Source organism: Apteryx rowi, unplaced genomic scaffold (genome assembly GCF_003343035.1).
Source record: "Apteryx rowi isolate R43461 unplaced genomic scaffold, aptRow1 scaffold_5, whole genome shotgun sequence".
NCBI lineage: Eukaryota > Metazoa > Chordata > Aves > Apterygiformes > Apterygidae > Apteryx > Apteryx rowi.
Genome location: NW_020450760.1, coordinates 9,102,161 through 9,117,637, shown reverse-complemented (window position 1 = coordinate 9,117,637; position 15,477 = coordinate 9,102,161).

Below are 15,477 nucleotides of genomic sequence, written 5' to 3'. Positions count from 1 at the left end.
CATGGATGAAGGCTGACAAACAGCGGGTGGGCTGGAGCCGGTACGCCCAGGAGACGGCGAGCTGGGGTGAGCTGCAAGAGGAATACGATAATCTCCTTACTTGAAGGCTGAGAGTGAAGTATACCATCCAGTGAAACCTATCTTTTCCCAGAATTCCTCTGAGACCTGAGTTTTGTTTTTGCCCATAGGCAATTCATTTTCACTTTTCTTGTCCTGAAAGATGACTGAACTGAAAGTTTTAGTAGCAAAAGTTTCCATACCTGAGAAGCACAACACAGGCATAGCACAAGCTCTTGGTTTGTGTCTCTCACTGCCGTGACCTTGGGACATGGAGCTCCCTGAAATGGCGTGTCCCATGTCCAGTAAACTGCAGTAGAGCTGGCTAGTGCAGTCTGGATGTGGGCAATGTCAGCAGGGCAGAGTAGATGATAGATGGTATGATGACTCTCCCCTATCTCTGCAAATGTCCTGACAGCCTCACCTTTCTCAGCCTACCCTTCCCCATGCTCCAAGGATGCTGGCTGTCATTCAGAGAATTATTCTAGGTGCCAATTTATCTGATGAGGAGGAATTTTTATTTACAAAGAAGGTTATACTGCAACCCTTTTATAGCTGTTTCACAGAGACATGAAGGAACCTAAGGCATAAAAGAGATGTCATACAATCAAGATGAAAAGAACAAGTCAGAAATCAAAAAAGAGGGGAAAAAAGCAAAGAATTTTGACTCTTTGTGTCTTTCTACAACCAGAAGTCCATTGGCACAGAGGAGTTCCTTAATTTCCTTTAAGCAGAAAAGACAAATTATGGCTCATTATACCTTATCAGTGTATCAGAGCAGAGGAGACATTTTGATTTTCTTACAGACTCATCAGCTGACTTACGTACCTAGATGGTACCTGAAATCTAATTATACAAAATGAATTATACCTGTAAAGACAGTACAATTAATGTGTGTAGCTGAGATAGTCAGCCAGACAGAAAAAGTGCTTTTGTCAGACAGTGGTGCTTTACTGTCAGCCACCTTCCCGTTGAGCCTTCTTAGGGCCCACTGAGGCTTGAAAGATGCTCTGCTGAGGAGCATGTGACAATATCTCCACCAAAGAAAGCCCTTTGTTTGGAAGTATCTAGAAAAAAGCAGTTACCTCTAATCTCTAGGTCACTCCCCCTCTATTATTAACATGGCCAGAGTGGTGTGTATGCCATTTGACAAGATGGAGAGGTTATTTAATTTATGCACAGCTACACCCTATAGGCATCGCTATTGCATTTAGATACAACCTTCATAACAACCAGCACCTTGAAGATTGTCTTTGGTTCCTAATACAGATATTTAATTAAAAAAAACAAACCCTTTTCATATTCAGTTGGTCTCACTGCTTATTACTATGTGCATTGCCCTGTCCTACTTGGCTGTATCAGTCTGGAAGTTTGATCTCAGAGAAATGTTTTTAGCAAGCTAACCAGGAAAAAATCAGGAGGTTTCCCATGTCTTCTTTGCTCCAATTTTCTCACGCCAAGGCTTTTGGCTGAACTGTGCTTCCACCAATACTATATACCAGATCTGAGTTGTACAAAGCTCTCAGTGGTATTTCTGCTTTCCAGGAGAAGAAGGCTGTGGGCAATTCCCAGGGAACTCACCACGGGGTATGCTGTCAGACAGGCAAAGAGAGGCACAATCCTGCCATAGAGCAACGAGAGGAAGCAAACTGGGACTGAAAGGTATGCAAAGATTCAGGCCTAAGAAGAAAACCAGCAATTTCAACACAAGCTGCAAGCAATTGGGGACATTTGTACTTTGGGGTCCTGGTCTTGCCTGGGTCCTGTTGATACTATCCCAACAAAAGGAGACTCTCAAAGCTAAAGGAAGCAGCAGTCATAAAACTATGCAGTCCTGCCTAAAGCAGGTTTTTATCTGGAGGCAGGATTTTTACACTGTCTTCATTACAGTCAGCTCTCCATTATCCATGAAGGGATTGCAGGGTTTGTGGATAAACTGTGTCAAGGGTACAAATGATACACCTTAATTCAGGTTTGGAAGCACTATAACGACATTCACACACTATGGGAATTGCCAAGCCTCTCTGGATTTAAGCTGTAGGACAAAATTGCAGAGAAACCAAGTGGCTTTGCAGAACCAGCTTTGGTCCAAATAGCAACACTGTTCTGCTTCTGACTTTATTCTGCTTCTCTTCTGCTCTAGATTGTCAGCATTTTTCCCCCTCATTTCCTTCTGAAGAAACAGAACTGAATCTTTGAAGGAAATCAACAGGGAACAAGAAGATGTTTTGAAAATTGTATAATTACTAGTACCCAAAGACAATGTAGGGGGAGATAGGCCAAGAACTATGGCACATGAATGTTTAGAAATTCAAAGTGGCCTAAAGGATGCCAAATTTTGAAAAATTCAAGATGGAAATAGGATGTTTGGATGTCTGCCTTACCCATTGGGGGAAGATGATTTTTACCCACATTCCTATTTTAATATTTACTCCTATCTTAAAATAGTATGAGATTAGTTAAATCAGTTGCTTCATCAACTGGCTAGAGTAATGTCAGACAAGATGCATTTAGAGCAGAGACTTACCCTTTGTTATCTGCATGCTGATTCTCTGCTACAGTGAAGTCAAAGATGGATTTCTTTGGCCAACATTCTGCTCCTTTGGACTATGTGAATGAAGTAATACATCAGCGTCAGTTGTTCTCCGAAGTCCCCTTTGACTCTCACAGAGTGGAACGAGACTCTGGATATTCAGCAGCCTATTGTGTGTAGTGGTTTTCCTCATCCATCACCTTGCGACAGGAGGACTTCACCAGAAAAGATGGTCCATAGGAAGGTTTCCTTTGYTCTTGGTGTGAACTCACAGTATGACAATTCTTACAAAAAGTAAAGAATTTCCAGCAAACACAGAGGTTTTCAATCTAAAACAGACAAAGGCAAGATCTGAGAAATGGCATCTTTGCAATGAAAATAACTATGCTGTCAAGTCAGATAAATAAAGCAGAAGGTGCGAAGCCACGAGTAGTATTGGATTTTGTGCAGATTTCAAGTTAATTCCAAAACTTTTTCCTTACTATAACTGTATCTCTACTTACTAGTAAAAGGTCAGACTTTATACTCCAAAATCAATATTCCTGGTTATGTATCGTTTTGAGAATTGATGAGTTTGAATATAAATACTGGTTGTTAGTCATGTGGCAGGTACTTTCAATCAAGACCACTGAAGTCAAAGGTCTTCGGTGACACTGTATAAACACTGTACATACATGGACATGATTGATAATTCTACAGCACGCATCTTCTATGCAAATATCATGCTCTTCTGCTGCTCTATATTAAATTTCAATGTGATAGAATTCACAGCTCAATTACTCTGTAGTATTCTGAGGTCTCTTATTCATCAAAACATTTGCATATGTTGTTCATTTTTAACTCTTACTGTAGATAAGCGGCAGAAATAATTCAGTTGAAGTTTTTTATTATTATTATTATAAGCCAAAATTAGGCCGTCGCTCATTCAGACCCATCTGGCAATCTGGATATCTGCACTTGTTACAGGAAGGAGTGATTACGACTTGTTCCAAATGACTGATGTTTGAATTAACTGAGAGCACAGATAAATGCTGATTTCCTCTACTTCACAGGCCTTTGAAGCGTTATAAAGTACAGTGGCTGTTTTTGGAGATACTTCTCTGCACTTAGCACAGAAGGCGAAGTCCTCCAGTGGCTACACACCACAAATACTTATTGCTAATTCTGCACAGCCTAAGGGTGTTTCTGCATTAGTGTGCAAGTTCAGATCAGGAGCGCACTTCCAAAGCAAACTCCCAGTATGCTTTGGATCACGCAAGAAAATGGTCTTAGCACACACAACCTGGATTCTTTTTGAATTAAACTAAACTGGAAGATTATTAGATGATGGGCACTAATGGGTACTCAGTTCTCAGGACCAAACTAGGAACAGTCTGAAGTGAAATCCCTGGAAAAGCGTATAGTGGGGACACCTTATCCACACCATCAGCTGTTTTGTTCTAGACATCCGTTCTTGTGCTGTGATACTTGGTAATGTAGACAATTTAAGACAGTCATTTTCTAAAAACCTGTGGTGATAGTTTAATGTCATTTTAAAAAGTTTGCACAGAAAAAGCACTAGATAAATCTAGTAGCTGATGTGCTTACCTACTCCTATTTATTTCTCCCTTGAAGAGAAGCTTGAAGATAAATACTAGCTACAGGAGTTATAGATAGAAGTTACAGGGTTAGCATCACATAAAACATCTACTTAGAGATGAACATCTACTTAGTTATGGGGTTTCAAAAGATATTTCCTTTTTATTTCTTCTTTAAAGAACAGCTAGAACATTGAACAGAGAATATAATATGAAGTCTATTCTAAAGCACAAAGTTCATGTAGATTGCTTCATTAGGCATATTGTTTGAATAAAGAGCCTCCAGTTCTTGATGATTTCCAAGAAATGATACCATATTCTGCCCTGATCCCCATAGCTGCAGCCTGGCAGTGTGCACCGCTTGACAGCACCCGTCCTCCACAGTGCTGGCAGTGCGAGGTGGGCTGGGGTTCAGACGGTGAAAGCATGACTCTTAGGTCAGAGCGCAGAAATCCTTCAGTCTTCCTGAAGGGGAAAAAAATTCATTCTTATGCCACCAAGTACTAATTACAGGGSTGGTGGGTTTTATTAAATGACTCCTTGACGAGAAGGTGCCTGTAACCTGACCGAGCAGCTCSCTGTTTAAAGACACTGCTGCGTCACTATCAATTACCTGTGAAGCGCCACCAGGACAGGCAAAAGTGCTAGAGGTGCTAAATGTGGCTAGGTTTTATATGATCTCCCATTATCTCATTACAATGAATTAATAAAACAATAACTTGAACTGAGCGGGGTGCTATGCCAGTAATTGGTCTCGATACACTATTCTTTTTAAATAGGGATGTCACGGTCAGGGTTACAGGCAGGCTTCAGAAAAGGGATTGTAACATGATGAGAAACATTGCCCCCACATTAGTATCACGTGTACCATGAGCTTTATATCCTGGTGCCTGGGTACAATTCCCTTTACTGCCCAGAAGCCAGACTTGGCCCCATTAAACTCAAGAGGCAATTCAGCACAGAGTTAAAGAAAAATATCGCGGGACTGCTGTCATGGACATTATCCCTCTTTACTTAGTCCACTCTCTCAGTTTGCCTTCCTGCCCTCTGAAAAGCTTTTGTTTAGCTGCAGAAAGACAGGCGGCTACCTTGGAAAGTGTGTAGGTGGGGAGGGTTTTTCCATGCAACACTAAGCACCGGTGCTGGAGCCAGCGCTGACGCCACGCTACCGCAACCTCTGAGCACTGGGCTTGAAAAACCCAACCTCATGCTCTGACGGAGAGATAATTTGTGTCACTTAAACAACCTCATCCTTCACTGCTTCCACTGCAGGGAGTGCGAGCAGCGTTTCCATGGTGCAGAGCACCACTGCGCATGCCTCGGTAAAATCAGAAACGCAACTTCTCCTTGTTGGGTAAGTCCCACTGTGCACCTAGCTGCTGTCCATTAGAAAATTGCCCATCTTGCTTGCTGTTTTTCACAAATTACTCCTAAGAGTGCATATCTCTTTTTCCCCAGAGCTGTTAGTAATATATATGGATTTAATATATAACTCAGTATTAACTGACTATATTGTAACTAGTATGACTAAATATACTGATGGTGAAGGTGACAATAATGGAAAGAAAAAAAGAATGAAAAATGTTTATATCAGTGGAAGACTTTCCTATCAACAAGTGTGATATGACCCCAAAATTGAAACAGGGACAATATAAGCTGCCTGGACAGCAGTAAAGAATCCACCACCTCTGTTTCCATAAGCTCTTAGCAGCAGCTTCTGTACCATCTCCACAGGACCAAACAGGAAAAGGAGAACTGACCTGAAGGGCCCCTGAATCAATGCAACCTATTCTTGATGTTTGCAGAGAAGGAAATCAAAAACCAAAAGCAATAGGCTGATCAAGTGAGCATGAGTAAACACTTCTTCCTCACTGTAGCAAACGAACAGCAGCTATCTTCAAAGATTAAGACTTATTGTGTTTTCGCTCTACTTTTTCTGATAAAAGATGTAAAATGTTATTGTTTTGAATACCTTTAAACCTTTCTTTACTTTTATCCTACAAAGGTTATATATCATATAGAACAATGACTTTTTACCAGTTTCAAATGCTCATTGTATTAATATAATATTTTGTTATGTTCTATTATGCCCAATCAAGATTTTATCAGTTACAATTGGTTTAAATGGGCAGATATTTTTTCCTTCTAGTATGAGCCAAAATCAGCCAAAGATAAGCTTAAATCAAGTTTCAGTGGAGTTCTTGACAATAAAATCAGAAACAGCAGATGTGATGTAGACCCAAGTTTTACAAAATAAACTTAAAAAATAAATTTTACAAAATAAAATCTTCAAAGTTCCACATACTGCTGTGACACCCTCAGACATGATAGGACACCTATAAAGGGATATTCCTAGAAGGTGCTCATCTATTTGGTTGGCAGATTTAACATGGCATCTCCATATTGTAACATAATATTTTCCCATAGCCTAATGCCAATAATTAATGTTCTCTGTTCAAATATAGCTAGAGGTGGACAGAGGACAGACCTCATTGTTCCTACATGAGCATCTCAAAAAGCCTAAAATGGGGTTGGAGTAACCTGCCCAGCTCTGTAATGACTGAGCAACTGGCAGGATGATACTTCACAAAGTCACCTATCATTTGACTCTAGAAACACATTTGTTGTTTAGACTCTGCCCAAGATTACTTAGCTATCTCTAGATAAAGGCGCAGTATTGCAGGATTCCCACAGGTTTATACAGGGTAAAAAGGAAAAGTGTGTGTATGGGGGGAGAATCGCTTCCTTCACTAATCCATGACAGATTTTAGAGATAAAAAGGAAATCCTTTAGCAAGAAACCTTAGAAGACAAGGTTGCTGAGCTCCTTAAGTATCTGATTAAAAAAAGAACACATCAAGGACCAGAACAGTGTGTCAGGCAGATAATGCCTCAAAGATGCAGGCCTTGGGTGGATGTATCTTTTCTAGACCTGCTCTGTTTAATATTAGCTTGCCATGTGTTGAGAATATGAGAGTCTTGCCTACATAACATGCATACTGTCCTCACTGCTTGTGAAGCTGCCGCTCTGAGAGATTTTTTTTGAGAACTGCCAGCAAAGACGCAGCTTCAAGATGTTCAAGTCCATCAGTGTTTAGAGGACAAATCATTGCACATGAGGACATTATACTGTGAATCGTACTGCTTGGATGGGAGATTCAAGTAAAGATTAAATAAAGGTTTGAGGTATTTTTCTCCACAGTACAGTACCTGGCACATTTCCAGACAGTGATAATCCCTGAGATCTAGGAGAGAGACTGAAAGCTTCTCGAAGACAAAATGAAAAGCTGCGTTCAGCTCCATTAAAAAAAATTATACCAGTTTAGAAGAACTACAGAATATAAATCTAGTTGGAATGAAGTTAGGGCCTGACTAAAAGCTACATCTCTTTTGTAGACTTTGTGGCTTTGTGTTTCTATCACTATTTTTCATCTACAACATAAAAATAGAAAATACAGTCTTTAATGCCAGGCCTAAAAAGGATTTAAAGCTATTTCCTTTTTGAGCAATGCATTTGCAGCAGCCTAGATATACAGTAATGTAGAATATTTTAAACACTGCCCATTAGATATATAGTTACCCAATGTGTTCTCTCTTTTTTTTTGGACAGACTAATGCTTCAGCTGTATAGCAAAATCTTGTCTTTTAGGATTTCTAGTTGAAGGCTTCCTTTTTTATCTCAGTGATGCCACAGATTAGTGAGGGAGGCTACTTCCTCCCCACCCCCATTGTCCAAGATTTTGTTGTACATGATTAGTTTCACTTTTCAGCTTCTTCTTTCAAAATTAACTCAGCTGTGGATGAAGATATATATCCTATTAGCTCTGTCCCTTTGGGGAATGCCTACAACAGCTGCAGCTGCCATTTCATTTCCCCTTAATACCCTCATGTCCTAGAATACAAATAAAAAAATGTTGGTATCTTGTCCGTTGCACACCCCACTCCATATTATTTTAAACATACTGTACAGCTATGTATAATTCCCTTGACAAGATATTGTTAGTCACCTCCAAAGCACCCATTAGAATTGCAGTTTGTGCCTCCATAATCCATCTTCAATAATGAAACTCCACACTGAATACTGATAAATGATCTAAGATCTCCTAAGCCTTCTTAACTCTGAATAGTGAAATATTAAAATACTGCAAAAAACATGACAGCTGACAGGTGGAGTCATTAGAAAAATGTATGCAAATCCAGCAGCAAATGACTCTGCATAAAGTAAAGGAGTTTATATCTAATGACTTGTACTGATGCACTGTCCCATTGTTCTGAAAAGAGAACATCTAACATTTATTTYGATGACAAGAAAAACAGTCATATATTTAAATTCAGATATCTCCTGTCCTGCAGTGAACTCAAACTTGGGAAATAGACTTAAAAGTCTAGTAACAGAGATCTCAGATCTTGCTTATACTTGCATTTTGACATGTCAGCTTGTGTATTTAAAATTCAGCTAAGGATAAGAACCCAATATATCATCAGCATTGATTTTCCATTTGCAAGTAAAGATACTGTTACCAACTAAAATGAAACTGTTTCTTGTTCCTGTGCAGCCAAGTAGCAAAGAACTCAAAGAATTTGAGAGTCTTTGGCTGATATCATCTCATGTATTTGCTACTTCCCCCCCCCTCCAGTCATGGTATGATATAGCAAAGGAGGAGCCGATACCCAGCGTATTAGTAGTGAATGTAAGGGCAGGCTCAAAGAAATAGTTTAGACACATGACTGCAGGAATCGAATTCATAATGCTAAATTTCCTCTGCTGCAGTTCGGGATATTTATAGGTACCTAAGACTGGGTTTCACAGTTGAGCACTCTCAAGGGAAAGGATGAGGAGGAAGAACAGCCAAGCCAGCTGAGAGAAGGACAGGTCTCAAACCATGGCCTGGCTAAGGATGCAAAAAACCCAGCATATACATTTTCTTCTCTACTCTTTGCAATAGCAGAAGCAAACATGGACCTTGATAAAATTATCTTGCACTATGTGAAAAGCCTCTCAAGTGAGGGTTTCACATGTTAAGAATCCTCTCTTTCCTCTAACTCTTCCCAAGACCTTAGAGCCACCAATACAGCCTTCAAAATGAATTACGCTAATGAGTTAGAAGTGGAAGCAGGGCCACGTCAGGTAGGGCGTTCCTCAAGCAGCCTCTACTGTCTGGGTATCTGTGGAGCTATCTGACGTCATGCCTTCATGAACAGGGCCCCAGAAGATGGTCTAGGGTCTGGCTTTACACAATATCACAGCTGTGTCTGTGACTGCCCCCATGGGGCTTTTTTTGCTATAATTTATGCATGGTATCTTGCCCTGCTTTCATTGGGAGTTAAATCACCTGTTGTTTTATCATAAGACATTAGTGCGCACATAGGCAGCTATCACATGCTACATCAGTCACTCTGAGACCACCCCCAGCTAGCCTCACAGTAACTTATTCATGTAGCCAAAACTCTAAAATTCATCAGTGGAAAATCCAAGGAGATTAGAAATGAAAATACACCTGCCCTTTCAGGATGAGATTCCCCATTAAGGGGTTACCAGTCTTGCTAATAGCACCAGTGATGACTGCAACCCATACGTAGGTCAGATTGGGATGAAAGGACCATCCTACCCTTAGCATGGCAATGGCAAGGGTTGCATTTCTATAGCACCTTCAGCCCAAGGGCGTGAACATTAACGAATTAAACTTTGCAACACTGGGGTAAAGAAACATAATCATTCTCAAACTAAGTAAGGACACTCTGACAGGGAAAAGAGCTATTTTTCCTAAAATTCACATATTTAGCCTGTGACAAAACCAGGAGTAGGAGGCAGTTGTTTGAATTCCCAGTTTTGAGCTTCAGCAAATATATTGTGCTTATTCCAAAGTATAGCACAGGGGCTTAAAAAGAAGAGAGAAGCAGAGGTCTATTCAATTAATGTCCTACTAAATGTGAGTTGTACTGRAATTATATGGGATTTGAGGATCAAAGTAAAACTGATCCAGAAACCTAGCTGTTTTTAATTGCTTTGAGACTGTATTTTTAATTCTAATGCTCTTTCTTCAAGTATATCTGAATTTTCCTTGAACCTGATTTTAAAAGCACACAGAATAGTTTTAGTAGGCAGGGATTATAAGGTCAATATTTTGATTAATATAAAGTACATTCAAAACTGCAAAGTAAGACTTCATTAACATTTCTTTCAACCATTCAGTAACATGTTGCCAGTTAGCATGGTATATCTGCAGTGTCGCTAACAGTTTCAGACACAGATCTCTCACCATACTCACTAAATCTGTACAAATTACCTAAAAAGGAGAGTTTGCTGTGACTTAAGACATTCAGATGCTAAAGCACCCGGGGAACTTTTTTCCCTGAGATTCCATTGATGGAAGTAATCTACAAAATGTGGTACCAGATGTGGTGCTGGTTTCTGCGAGGACTACACCTGCTCATGAGGTGATAAATCCTGCATATTTCTACAGGCCCCTGTCTGCCCTCAGCAATGACTTTTGCTTACGGCTGACCAGGGAGTGAAGCTGTACCTGGGGGGAAGGAAGGCTGATGGCTGAGAGCRGAAACCAGGACAGGGTGCTGTGCTCGTGGCAGGGCCCTGCAGGATATAGGAGAAGAGCCCAAATGGATTTTTTTTTTCCCCACTCTCGCTACTGTACCTCTGCTATTCTCAAAGCATGAAGCAGCCATGTAATCTCTTGATAACTGGCATCTTTCACTTCTCCTCATTCATGTCCTTCTTAAGAGCTCTTCTTCCATTGCATCTGTTAGCAAACACTCACAAAATTCAGATGAAGATCCCTTCTAAAGGAGAGGTAAAAGAGAAGACCTCTATAACTTCATGGAAAAGGTGAAAGAAAATGCCACATGGGAGGTGTGCAACCGTACTAATGATAGTTCGGAGTCTTCCAGCTGCCTTAGTTTCATTTGTGTCTTTTGAAATACAAACTCTTGAAGGCAAAGATAATTTCAAGTGAACACCACTGTTTCAGTTATTCCCCAGGCTATCTGTACTTCCACAGTGAATTTGCAGAAGCGTTTTTCTGGAGTTCCTGGCTAGAATCCCAGGACCGCCGGGGAGACGATGCTGGTGATCATACCTCTATTTGCATATTAGCTCAGCAGGGGAAAGTACAGGTTCCTGGTCTACTTTGTCTACAGGATTTTCTAGCCATGGAGCCAGACTGAGAATCACTCTCTGGCCTGGAGATAGCACCTTGACAACCAGTTCCAGGAATTCTTTAATTATTTATGTGCAGTGAAACAGTATCAGCCAGAAACACTGACACCAATTCCCCCCAGAAGACTTACCAGCACAGAGATGAGGGCACGCCCTGGGGAAAAACAGCCAACACAGGATTAATCCTGCTGAGATGGAGGACAGCACTGAATCTGAGTGTCCTGCGTCCTAAGAGAGCATCCTCATCACAGAGCTACTGGCTAAAGGGCATTTGCCTCCAAGTTTGCAACTCTAACTCACCCCCCTTTTCACTCTGACAAGGCCACAAAGCACATTTTATTGCAGAGCTAATGGAACCCCCCATGCTGAAATATGACTGATTTCAGTGGAAAGTGATTTGTGCTCAAAATGTCTTTGTTTTTCCCCATCATTATTCAGATAGCCCTATCTGTTTGAGATGGGTACATTTTCAAGGATTTATTTGGTGATTAAGAAGTAAATAATCACTTGGCCATTCATAATGTAATAAACCTGCAAATAAACCAGAAAGGTTTCTTAAAGAGGAATTCCACAAGAGGAATAAATGAGAAGATAATACAGTTCTGTTATCTGTTATAGCTTACAGAATATAACAGACACCTACAATATAGAGTGTAGAGAAAAATTTAACTCTTTTCTGCACCTGCTTTGAGAGTTACTCTTTTTAATCTACTAAAGAAGGAGCTGTTTTGTTCCTCAGTTTCCCAGGGTTCCTCTGGGAACAGAGGTATGACAGATCTATCCCACATATCTAACCCTTTATCTTACATGAAATGTGATCATGGCATCATTTCTGCTCTTGGTTGTGCTGATAGTATTCATAACCAGTAATGTGACTTCCAAAGGGAGCAGAAGGCAGAGAGCTTGCAATGAGAAACATGTAAAATCCACAGATAAAAACAAGAAATGGATGGGCACTGTGTATGGTAAAATATGCTTGGGTCTCGAGCAAAAATTTATCATGTACTTGAGAAATGACATATGGCACTTGCCTACAACCCTGGCTGGCTAAATGCCGAGTGCAATGTGGATTATGTGTAATTGCTTCACACCAGTGAAAAGCCCTTTCTACATATTACAAACATATTCATATTGACTCCTGAGTTATGTGATAGGAGACAGTGACAAGGGAAAATAATTTTAGAGAGGAATGAAGCCATGCAGTACAAATTACAAAGGTGTAGCAACATTATGCATGTATTACATTGTCCACCTACACAGCCCTCGTATCTCAAGACATATCCAAATATTAAGTTTCTAACTTTGTGCTCTCCATATAGATAGGCATTCTTAGATAAACACAATTTCTTCCTGTATACTGTGCAGGAGGAAGTGACTGCTACAATATTTCCTGCTGGAGACAGGACGAGAACCCACAGCACCTACTGCCTGGCAGGCCCACAGGYCAACCTTCCTCAAATATTTTGCGGTGTGAAAGGACAAAAGCAGTCTGGCATAGCTGTCTTATTAATTTAAATCAGAGTCCCTACGGCAAAAAAGAAAAACACAGTTGCTCCCTACTTCTTACTGACTTTCATTTCACTTCCAAAAGTAATCTGTTCAGAGCTACCTGCATGGCTATGGCCAGCCTTGGGCTCAGAGCAGACAACTCCTGTGAATATCTTCTAAGAAGTCAGTTATGGGCCAGGCGCACTTGAACTCCACTTTATGTTACATGCTCTTGTTTATGATACACTAATTGTATGTTCTTATGTTTGGAAGATTTCCTTCCGTGATTTCTGGAGACACTGCAGTGTTTCAGGAGCAGTAGGAAGCATGGTTTTGGTTAGGAGCTCCCATCCATGCTTGTTTGCTAAAAACCGCTTCCATCATCTCCTCCCAACACCGCTACTTCCTTACCTATAATTATGCTATTGAGTTCTTGCTACCAAGTGCTAGAATTATAGAAACAGCTCATTTGAAAAGTGCAGACTGCTTGCTTGTAAAACATTTAGCTCTGCCCTTACAGGAATAAAGCTGCTTTATTCTATAAATAAGGAGTAGGTTGCAATGCCACATGGCTGCTTATTATCACTACATGGAACTAACTATAAAAAAGCATGTGCTCCATGAGCTCACTCCTAACTGAACTGGGCTTGATTTCACTGCCTTTTTCATCTCTGCAGCTCAATATGTGGGACTGTGAGACACCCAGCAGGACGGCAGGAGGGTTAGGACAGATGTGTGCCACTTGTCTACAGGAACCAATAGCAGGAAGAGCAGTGAATTTTCCTCCAAATTTCCTCAGTTGCCATCACGAGCCATATCCTTCTATGACTTTCATTACATATTCACTCACAGCCTTTGCTGCTTGGCTGAGGTTCCTGGTATGTATCTGGGTGTTGCCAGGGGCCATAAACCTGTCTGAGTACTGCCAGCTGGTAGCCATCGAGTTCCAAAGCACATCATTAGATTTAAATGTATCAGAATAAAAACTTGATCTTATTTCCAGAAATGTCTATTTGATTTCTGCCGTAAATATCAAAGGGAACAGATCACCTGGAGAAGCCTGTAATCTTTCTGTGAGCATGCATTTGAAGTCAAGCCTTTTTTCAGGGACGTCTCAGTTCCTTAGTTCTACCTTATTGTGGTTTTCAAAAAAACAACACAAAGATTAGCAACTTACATCCTCAAAACACTGCGTAGCTATGACCAAGCTGAGTTCTCGCTGCTCTGCTGGGAGGCAGTTCCTTTCATTAATCCCATCCTGCAGACAGGCAAACTGAAGCACAGAGTGGTTAACACCACTGTGTGCTTTTAATTTGTTAAGTTTGTCAAGGTTAGTTCATTTGTTATGCTTGTATGCTTGAGACTTTACGCCCTGGTTAAATCTTACATTATTTTTTCTTTCAAATATTCAGAAATACTTTGAGGTTTTCTAGTTAGTTCTTGAACTGAAATAATCTCACCAATTCACCAGTGCATCTGCACCTGATGAATCCACTTCCAAAATGTCCGTGAGCAGCAGGCATTAAACAACAGAGACAATAAATAAAACTTCCATTAACAACAGGAAATTTAGTTGAAATCTTAAAGCACTTTACAAATACGGACATATGAAATGTTCGCCTTTTTACAGATAGGGAAACCAAGGCACAAACAGATTTAAAATTTAGACAAGCAAGCAGCAAAATGTGGAAGACAGCCCAGATTTCCTGATTTTCATCCCATTGCTCATTCAGTGCACTAAATCAGAACATCCAACCTGAATCCTGATCTGGTTCTTAAATGCTTATGCATATGCAGAAGCATTTGAAATTTTCAGGGCCTTTTTAATAAATTTAAATAAACAAGTAGCATATAAAAAGCCACCTTTTAGAGTGATATGGCTAATACTGGTCTCTATTACAAGTCACATTTGAGATTTTCTATCACAATTATGTCAAAAGACCATACAACAAAGAGGAACATTTTATGTAGCGCACACTATGCGGTGAAGCTTTTACACCATGATTTACCTCTTTCTTCTTCATGGTCCCAAATTAATAACCTCAGCATTGAGAAATGTTGGCAAATGCTTAATCATCTGCATGTGTAATGTCTTGCAGATTCAATACCCACACAGCCCCGAACCATGCCAGGTTCCAGCTGATGAATTACCAGTTTCGTGAGGACTCACAATAATACAAAAAGCTGCACGTGCCTTGGATGCTTCCAATATCTGTGTTCAGTAAATATGTTAACCAGGTCTTTCACAATGCCATTTTATTTTTCTTTTCCCACTGAATGTGGAGAACAGAACAGATGGTTCAGGCGAGCGACTGCTGTTGCTTCTAGCTTCACTTGTCATTGAAAGACCCAGCTATTTGAGCTTTATGCAAGGATTGTGAGAAACGTGGACAGCTGCCTCCCTGTATGACAGGCTTATTGGTTTCCAGTTTGTATCAGACCGATGGATGTTTGCTGTTCAACTGCTTTCTTTTTATTAATTCTGTGAACATCTGCCATCTTGGGAAGCAGAACATGATATACAAGACAATACTGAGAGATTTTAATCACAGACACTCCAAATGTCCAGCTTTCAAATGCATTAATGATAAACATGAGAAACATTCATTGTATCTTACAAGTAGAGACTGCATATTTTAAGAATCGTGG